This window comes from Epinephelus lanceolatus, chromosome 6 (assembly GCF_041903045.1).
Source record: "Epinephelus lanceolatus isolate andai-2023 chromosome 6, ASM4190304v1, whole genome shotgun sequence".
Classification (NCBI taxonomy): domain Eukaryota; kingdom Metazoa; phylum Chordata; class Actinopteri; order Perciformes; family Serranidae; genus Epinephelus; species Epinephelus lanceolatus.
Genome location: NC_135739.1, coordinates 16,033,094 through 16,043,285, shown reverse-complemented (window position 1 = coordinate 16,043,285; position 10,192 = coordinate 16,033,094). Strand labels below are relative to the sequence as shown.

Below are 10,192 nucleotides of genomic sequence, written 5' to 3'. Positions count from 1 at the left end.
AAACAGCGTACCCTGCTCTCTTCATTTAAGCAATATCACACTCGAGGGAGTGATGTTATACTCGTATATCATCACGGCTGTTATTCGGTCATAGGCACGAGGCCGCCTGATTTGATTGTTGATTGCAGTCAGCTGTGAGGCGGAGTGATACATACACAGTGAAAAAAACGTGATGTTGTACTCCAATATCGTCACGGTTTTACTGTCTCTCGACCAATCAGATTGCACGGCCGGAACTAACTGTTGTATAAACTTGGTTAAGGATTTCAAACAGTGGTAATCAGTGACCCAAAAACAATTATCTTAATTTAGCAGTAGCCTATAATTTGTTTTATAGTGGTATTAAGGCAACATGTGATCTTATCCGATATAACACAAATAGACAGCCCACTTCAAATGATCTGATATCAGTCTTATTGTTGACTGTGTCACCCACCAACAACTAGCAAAAGCATACCAACATATACTGCCTGGAAGTGTTGTTCCTGGTCTGTCAGAAGAATGAGCTTCTGCTTTGCAAAAAAGATGTGATCATATCTTTTTAATCCATGGAAGGGGCACGTTGGACTTTTAACTAATTCTAAATGCAGTTCATAGTGTTTTATATGATCATATAAAGACATGTTTCTCTTTGCCTTTTTTGATTTATCCTTCTCATTAGCTTTCCAGTTTATCCAGAGGGTCATTTCTTTAGAGGTGAGATCAGGACTCTGCATAGGACCTTCAAGTTCACATCCTATATGACACATGTTCATACCATACCATGACCATGTAGTTTGTCAGTGTAACAGCCTTATTCCAGCTGGTTTAGTATCTCATTTAGTATCTCATTATTTTGACTTAGTAAGTCATTATTTTGACTTAGTATCTCATTATTTTGACTTCGTAGATGAAAGCTGAAGTGTTTGGGGCTACATTATCGGCTCAGATTCAACCAAATGCTTCAAAACTTATTGGACGATGCTTCACAGTGCAGATGGACATTGACCTGAAGCATACTGCAAAAGCAACCAAAGACATTTTTAAGACAAAGAAAAGGAATGTTCTGTAATGGTCAAGTCATATCATCTGACCTGAATCCAAATGAGCATGCGTTTCTCTTGCTGAAGCCAAAACTGAGGGCAAAACACCCAAAACACAAGCAGGAAGTGCAGACGGCTGCAGTAAAGGGCTGGTAGAGCTTCACCAGGGAGGAAGCCCAGCATCTGGTGATGCCTATGTGTCCAACACTTCAGGCAGTGATTGACTGCAAAGGATTTGCAACCAAGTATTAAAACTGACTGTTTAATTGATGATTATGTTAGTTTGTCCAAATACTTATGAGCCCTTAAAGTCGGGGGACTGTGTGAAGAAATGGTTGTAATTCCTACACGGTTCATTCTACATTTTTGAAAAAAGCCTTAAATGAAAGCTGACAGTCTGCACTTTAAGCAGGTATTCATTGTTTCATTTAAAACCCATAGTGGTGGTGTACAGAGCCAAAATGACGACAACTGTATCATTGTCCAAATAATTATGGAAATGACTGTATTTTTTTCCATCAAGTGGCAATGGGCTTCCATACCTTAGCAGTTCCACCAAAGAGAGATTTACCCTCTGAACTTCTCAGATTAAACCCCCAGAGATTATAAATTTCACAAAAAGATAAAAGTAGGACAGAAATACAAATTTGTGCAGAAATCAGTTTTTCTTATTTCCCACACTATTTGTCCTTCATTATCTAATAAACTCCCTGATAGATTGTATGTTCCTTTGGTTCCCAGTCCCCTCAGCAAAAAAAATAGTCCCCATAAAACTAACACCACCTTGAGAAGCTACAAAATGCTATTTATGCATTGATTTATCAGTAATACTCTAATCAAGTAATGTATGAATGAAATAAGTCACAGGAGCCATTTTACAGCGGGAGTACTTTGACCTTTGTAAAGGAGTTTAAATGTAGGACTTTTTCTTGGAATTGAGTATGGCTTTTATTTTTTTGGTTGTTGTGTTATGTAACAGTTGTATATAATCCTATATATCCTATTTACCCAGAGAGGTTACAAGGTTTTCACATGACCACAGCAATATTCTTTACCCTACTTCATGATCTTTAGTTGGTAAAAATCCACAAAACTTTAGGTCCGTCACTCAGCGTCAGTACAGTTTCAGTTCAACGCCGGAAGTTGCACACATAATTCATGGTATCATGGGGGCTAGGAATAAGGTGGATAACAATTATTCTATTGTTAACAATAAGGATTTTAATCCCATGTGACGGCTGTGTTTATTTGACGTCTGGTGGCATTTACAATGTCATGTCAAATGCCAGGTAAGTTGAGGTGAACAGTGAGCTCATTTGATTTGATGCAGATTCTCCTTCTTTCACCTGAAGCAGTCAGACACACATTTGACATTAGGCTGCAGCTTGATTCCAGCCGTCATCTGGAGTAATGTGCATCTAGCACACAACCACTTATTCACCAGACAGTTGTTCAGATGGAATATGGTTGTCGTGGTGAAAAAGGAATCTCTGTGGTTCTGATCAGGCTGCAATCTGTAGGGCCAAAAAAAAAGCCGATGTGGAAGTGCCTAAAACTGCAGTTCCTCGAATGGCCACATGAGGCTGTCTCCAAAAGCAAGTCAAACCCTCAAACGTTATAGACCCCGAATTTTAAAGCAGAAATACACATGTTTACAGCCTGGTATAGCTAAATTCCCCATTTACAACAACTGTACAGGAACTGAATGGCTTTCATTTTTTTAGTTGTTGACCACGGCAATGTTCTTTACCCTATTTCATGTTCTTTAGTTGGTAAAAATCCCCAAAAATTTAATTTTAAAATCCTGCTTTAACTCCTAAGTTAAAAAAAAAAATCTTATAAAATTTGATTTGCCATGTCATTATATGAGTTATAATACATAACACAAATCGACCTCCATATCCTCTTTGGCATGTCTTACAAATCAACAATAACTTCATAAACTTTTTTTAGATGTATCACACATTTTTGACTTAAATGAGAGAAATCAACAAAAAGACAAAGTGACTCATGTCTTGTTCAGACAAAAGAAAAGGTCTTATCTAGCCTTATTTATTCTTAAATATTTGATCTAGAATTGAAACCAAGCAACATTTTTGATGTACTTACTAAACCTCCTCATAGTGACATAATAACAAAAAGTTATTACTTTTTTTTAATATTTTTTATGTCTAAGCTACTCTTAGCGTGAGGTTGCGCAGATTTTATATTGACGTGGTGCCAGAGTCACACCAAAGCAATAGTCCATCATAGGCTTCACCCCAGCAGGCATGGAGATGGTGAAGTGCTGCTGAAGAGGAAAAGCTCCATCCTGGCCAGGTTCTCTCTGAGACACGCCCGCTTACCTGAGACAGGAAAACAAACAGAAACAAACTGAAAATGTCTTTGACACAAGTTTTGGCCCAGAGTTTATACTAATCTAAGACAACAGCAGTAGACATTCTCACACTGTAAGGTCTTTCTAAGGAGCAGAACTGCTAACTGTTGGGTTAACCATGACAAACTTTGTCCTGATTTCAGGTTTAGACAAAAGGTCAGAGGTTCACCAAAATAATTAGCTAAACATTGCCAATGTTTGGCGCTGTTGGCCCACTGGTAGGGCAAAAGTCAAGTATTCCTGGGATGACAATGCAGTGATCAGTGACTGGCATTCATCACAAGATGAATGTAGGTATGTTGTTCTTTTCTTGATCATCAGAGTTCTTTCTGGACAAATCTGCACTCATTATGTGCACCGTAGAGTCTCAGTGTACACTGGGACATGCTCCAGGCTCCTGTCTAAACAGGTAAATATACTGAAAAAACAAGACGTGTTGCTCCTCACCAGCAGAGAAAGGGATGAAAGCAGCTGGCTTCACAAACTTGCCCTCCTCTTTCACAAAGTGTCCTGGGTTGAAGGTGTTGGGAGTCTTCCACTCTTTCTTGTCGAACAGCACAGAGGTCAGATTGAGGATTATTATAACTCCCTGGTTGTTAGAATCATAATGACAATTCATGAAGAAAGAACATGGTAATTATGTGACATAAAACTTACATAGGAGAACTGACCTTTGGGATTGTGTAGCTTCCCAGCTGAATGTCCCTGTTGGTAACATGAGGCACGCTGAGAGGAACTATGTTGCCCATCCTCTGGATCTCATGTATTACAGCATCAGTGTACGGCAGGTTTGCATGTTCTTCCATGGACACCTGTCTGGACTGTCCAATGACTTCGTCTATCTCAGCCTGGACCTTTGCTGTGCAACAGGAGGGGAACAGACAGAAAGGGAAACTTTATTTCATCAACAGGCTGGAGAAATGGAGCACAATGCAGCACTGCCACGTTACTGAATAGATATATTTGTGTTCCAGTTGAACTACAAACTTGAATCAATCACAATCAGATATGCAGTATCTTTTACAGGTACTGTTTGTTGCACAGAATTAGTCATAAATGTGAAGGGCACTTGTAACTGTACAACATTTGTCACCTTAGAGTAAATGTAATTGCGTGATATATCAAATGACCACTTGTTCTGGTGTCAACCATTTGCACATTATTGAGTATGAACAAAGAGCCATGTTAGTTTGGTCAGTGATCTTACCCTGGATCTCTGGGTACTTTGCCATGTAGAGGAAAGCCCAGCGCAGGGTGGTGGCCGTGGTCTCAGAGCCAGCCACAAACAGATCCAAAACAGACATAACCAGGTTTTCCTCATTAAAAGTACTGTCAGCCTGCTCCTTATTCTGAGAATATATACAAATACAAGCATTCAAAAATGCAATAAAATAATTTTGAACAATTACATGTCAGTGCCAATTACAGCCAGCGTCATAATAATTTATGATCATAATGTAAGTAAGAACACTATAAAAGGGTTTTAATTTGTGCTGGACCTTGTACCTTGAAAAATATTGAAATGCCTTTGCCAGGAGTGGCATCAGAAAGAAAGGTCATGTCATTACAATACAGTAAGAGCTGCTAGTTCTGATGTAGCTGCAAAACAAGCAGATATGATGTTCCCAGGAACTTCCAAGAATCACCACCTTAATGTGGTGGAGGGGTTTGGATGTCCCTGTGACTTAAGAATCTGTGCTGTCCGTGGAAATATATCTCCTGGTAGAGTCTCCCAAGTAAAGTGGTCCCAGGGTAGGGGCTAGAATAAGAACAGTTTAATAAACCCTGATGAATCAGCATAAAAAGAGATGGAGCCAGAGCCAGACCTGGGAGGGGTGCTGGCCAGTGAACTTCTTTAGCTTTGGGCCCACTAATGCACAGCCTGAAAGAACAACATGGAGCTGTCACCTTGGGGGCCCACCACCAGCAAGGGTAGGCATTGGGGTCAGGTGCATTGTGAGCCAAGCATCAGGCAGGAAGGGCTGGGACCAAGACATGCTGACCCTTTCTGGTGGGGAAGGAACCAGAGCTGGTGCAGGAGGCGGAGCTGTACCAACTACATATAGTTGGGCTGACCTATACTTTCAACCAATCTAAAGTTTCTCAGGATGAAAGGCTCTGGGTGGGTGTGGGGCTGGAGTTGCCCTCCAGCATGCACTGGGTGGTTTTCAACCAAGTGTAAAGCAGTCAGGATGGAAGTCAGTGCCTCCACATCGGAGTCCATGGCTCTCTGCCAGAAAATGGATGGATTTCCCCCCCTGGGTTTGGAGAGAGTTACTGCCCCAAGCAAAGGAGTTCAAGAATCTCAGTGTCTTGTTTAAGGTCCAACGACATTTTGAACCAAATCTACGATCATGAGTTTTGGGTAGTAACCAAAAGAATAAGATTGCCGGATACAAGCGGCCCTAATGATTTTCCTTCGTAGGGTGGCTGGGCTCAGCCTTAGAGATAGGGGGAGGAGCTCTAACATCCAAAAGGAAGTTTGGAGTAGAGCTGCTGCTCCTCCACGTCAAAAGGGGCCAGTTGAGGATGTTCAGTGATCAGGAAGCCTTTTGGGCGCCTCCGTTTTGGAGTTTATCAGGTACGTCCAACTGGTAGGAGGCCCCAGGGCAGAACATGCTGAAGGTATTATATATCTCATCCTTCACATTACTCCAGATGTGCAGGACTGTCTGATGTGGCCCTGGCAAACGTCTCATCAGCAGAGGGAATGAGTCGTAAAGCTGCAGAAGAGAGCAGATTACAACAATTACTTATTGATAAGACATTTGGGTGAAAGATTATCTATTCATGACAATCCATACCAAATATTCAAATCTGTTTACAAATCAGCTCTTGAGCCTTATACATTTTCCATATTGAGCTGTGTGTGTACTGAATATTACATACCTGTGTCCAAATAGAGCCTCTTGCATGAGTGATAAACTGTTTTATCATGAGGACTGCCACACAGTAGTACACAGTATTAAGATTTAATAATCAACAGCTTTAAAATGTCGTACCTGTGCCCAGATGGAGACTCGAAGCTGGAAAGATTTGCCAAAGCTCTTCATCAGTTTCATAAACTTCTCATCACTGTACTCAAAGCGATGACCAAAAACCAAGGTGCAGATGATGTTGGAGACAGTGTTGTTGAGGACGAGGTGAGGATTGAATGGTTTTCCTCCACAATTAGACAGAAAATTAGATGTAAAGTGTATTCGTGATTGCGTACCATTGTTAATGGTTTGCTGTGCATACACTGTTTACATTTATGGCTAATGAAGTCTTTTGCACAATGCATAAATTCATTCAAGATGACAGGTTCAAGTGACTTCTTGCCAAATCCAAAATATTTGAGGGTCGACAATGCAAAACGCCTCTGCTGCTTCCATGTGTTCCCATTGCTGAAACCTACACCTGATAGGAAATACATCAAAAGGAGATAAAAATGAAAAAGAAAAATAAAGAAAATTAATGAATATTCTTTTGCGCAATACATATTAAACACTGGCCCTTTAACATTCTCTCCAAAAAATTGAACTTTCAACACAATTTATGACATTTCAAGAACATCAAAGAACTAGTGGCAACAAAGGACAGTTGCTGCAATGCCTCACAAGTGTCTCGGCCAAAAAAAGTTGCACCTGAACACACCACAAGGAATATAACCAACAGTCAACTGCAACACAGACAGGACGGATTCAAAACACTACTTCACCAGTTAGCACATTAACAACACAACCAGATGTTGAAAGAGTGAAGGATATTTACCATTTACACATTTTAGTTGTTTACTTTCCTCACTTCTATTTCTCTTCTGCATTGAGCTGAACTGCCAATCAGAGTCATTTCATTCACTGATGGGCTACACTGTTTCTGAAACCCATTCAACACACTGAATCGGCAGTAAAAAAAGCCGACAAGGGTGAACTACTTCTAACCGCCAAAACTAAGGTGAAAGATGTTCACCAGTAGCCCTACACTGACCAACAGCCAATCGTCAGGTTGATGTGTGAGGGCCCTGAGAACACTCAAATTGTTTGGGCACTGGCTTAATTTTTGCAACTGCTAAAAACTGCTAGCTATAAAAATGGATTTGTTATTTTGTGTGAAGTACACCAACAGGAAAGAACTTCGTAAAGACCACTGTGCAGGTAAATTCAGGAGAAAAAAAATGGGGGTTTTAGGCAATAGACCAGAACGACACTGGCTACTGGCTAAAAATGCCATGGACATGTTTCTTTGTTAGGAATTTGTTTAACCTTTATTTAAACAGGTAACTCACTGAGACACAACGTCTCATTTTCAAGAGAGACCTGGTAAGAAAACAAAATATCCTATAGCTCTCACTGCAATTTGAGGTGTGTTTGGATTTTAATTTTGACAGAACTGTACATGTTCCTTTTGTATGAATAAACAACCCTTTGTCTTATAGACATGTCTAATAATTATTTTGGGACCTTGTCTGAACCTGAGTATTTGTGTTAACTTAACAAATAAAGGTAGTTTGGTCAGTCATTGGATCAGTGACCACACATAGTGGCCAGATACTGCTTTGGCTATCGAGAGTGTGAGGGTATATCACGCTGTGTCGGATGGGGGAACCATCTTATGAGGTACATGTTCCATTACCTCTGTTACAAAAGTTTATGCGCTCGGTCCAAAAGCAATATAGCTCATAAAGTCCATGTAATTGGACATAGTGAATTAGGGTCTGTGATCCGGCCTTGGGCTGCTAAGTCGTATGGATCTGCAGTGTTTACTTTGATCAGTTTGTCCAAATGCTGTTGCTTGATCACTGTAGCAGGCCCAGGTAACACAGCAAAATCCTCACAAGATGACGTTGAAAAACAATGTGACAGTTTATGTAAATACAAAATGGAAAGGGTAAAACATAACATTTGAACTTAATAAAAAGTATGAACAATAACACCAACTATAACACTGATTGGAGGGGAAGCACACAGTGTTCTCACTCATTTATGTCCTGTATGAGTATTACAATAGCAGTGAGTTGAATACATTTGTCTTTGTGTCATCGTCGTCTCACCTAGTCCATGACCTATGTCCCACTCCAGAGGGCTGTCTGGTCGGTCCACCAGGCTGTCTCCCTGATTTACCAGAGCTTCTTTCAGAACCTCAAATCTGTTTAACACAACTATCCATGTCTGGCCCATTCGCAGACTGAACACGTCTCCATATTTCCCTGCTAACTGAGAGTAGATGAGTGAGAGGAAAAAGGCAGTGCATGGTGCTTAATATAAACATGAGTCCTATCAGTTGCATTAATAAGACATTTTTGATATCTATGATCTACCTGTGTCATACTCTCATGGGTCCTGTTGTAATCCACTGTGAATATGTTGCCCACAACAGGAAATGCCCAAGGTCCTGGAGGGAAGCTGTCCGGCCAACAGTTCTTAATATAATCTGCAGTGAGGATGAAGACTGCAGTGAAGAGCAGCAGACTTCTGACATCCCAGTCAATGTAGAATCCAATTACAGAAAACACTGAATCCATTCTACAAATAAGGGCTCAAACCTGCCAGGCTCAGACTACACAATATCTCTGTCTGTCAAAATGGTCCTTTGCGAAAGTCATTAATTCTGGCTGTGATATGGCTGAGACATACTGCATGTTAGTCCCCGACCAATCAGAGCTTGATCTTCATGACCTGTGTGACACCATCAAAGGAGGTGATAGACAGAGACTTCCAGGAAAAACAATGTTATAAGGAATCCAAAGTGGTGTGTATGCAGGCTGTTATGAAACACCCGGAAAAAAGAAAGAAAAAACAACTGTGACCTTTTCTCTGTTTCACACCAACATCATCATTCCTCTTCCTCATCAACATGATTAAAGCCTGCATTTTGCTTGCATCTCCTATGAAACTGGTGTCGTCTGCCCTCAGCCAATAATATGACACTTGGCAATAGAACAAAAGCCCACTGGCTGAGGTGGACTCTGCCCGCTTCATTCCTGGAAACAGGATTTCATACACTGTTAGTCTGTGACCCTAAAAGAATGTACTCTGCTCTCTTCATACTTCATAAAAGATTTCAAACACTGTTAATCAGTGACCCCGAAACAATTATTTTAATTTAGCAGTAGCCTATAATTTGTTGATGTAGATGTGCTGAATTTTATATAAATCACCCGTTTAAAGATTATTAAGGCTTAAATTTGCCCGTAATTAAAGGTGTGGACAGTTTGGGTGGCACATGGGGGCTGTCTCTTGACAAGTTGCTAACAACACTGGTTAGATAACACAGGGGTAGCTGTAACCCTTAGATTTATGATTGGTAGCACCAAAGCAATGTCTAGTTGGCACCCCCTGTCACATTTCAGATGTCTATAACTTCTTAGCAGTTCCACCAAAGAGAGATTTACCCTCTAAATTTCTCAGATGAAACCCCCAGAGATTATGAATTTCACAAATTTCACAAAAAGAAAAGTAAATTGGTGCAGAAATCAGTTTTTCGTATTTGCCACACTATTTGTCCTTCATTATCTAACAAGCCTCCTTATAGATTGTATGTTCCTTTGGTTCCCAGTCCCCTAAGCAAAAAACATAGTTCCTATAAAACTAACTCCACCTTGAGAAGCTACATTGATGCATCAGTAATAATCAAATAATGTTTTATATATATATACAGTACAGGCCAAAAGTTTGGACACACCTTCTCATTCAATGCGTTTTCTTTATTTTCATGACTATTTACATTGTAGATTCTCACTGAAGGCATCAAAACTATGAATGAACACATGTGGAGTTATGTACTTAACAAAAAAAGGTGAAATAACTGAAAA

The 10,192-nt window shown here is 40.3% G+C and overlaps 1 pseudogene across 1 annotated transcript; it reads right to left on the bottom strand.

The window, feature by feature from the left end:
- Positions 1 to 1,719: 1,719 nt before the first annotated feature.
- LOC117254061 (cytochrome P450 2J6-like) lies at positions 1,720 to 9,298 on the bottom strand (annotated as a pseudogene). The gene is made up of 9 exons (XR_013491752.1): positions 8,699 to 9,298; positions 8,432 to 8,594; positions 6,649 to 6,798; positions 6,402 to 6,562; positions 5,943 to 6,122; positions 4,607 to 4,799; positions 4,071 to 4,258; positions 3,847 to 3,988; positions 1,720 to 3,367 (listed from the first exon to the last, which is right to left on the bottom strand). The product of XR_013491752.1 is annotated as a cytochrome P450 2J6-like (transcript).
- Positions 9,299 to 10,192: the final 894 nt, after the last annotated feature.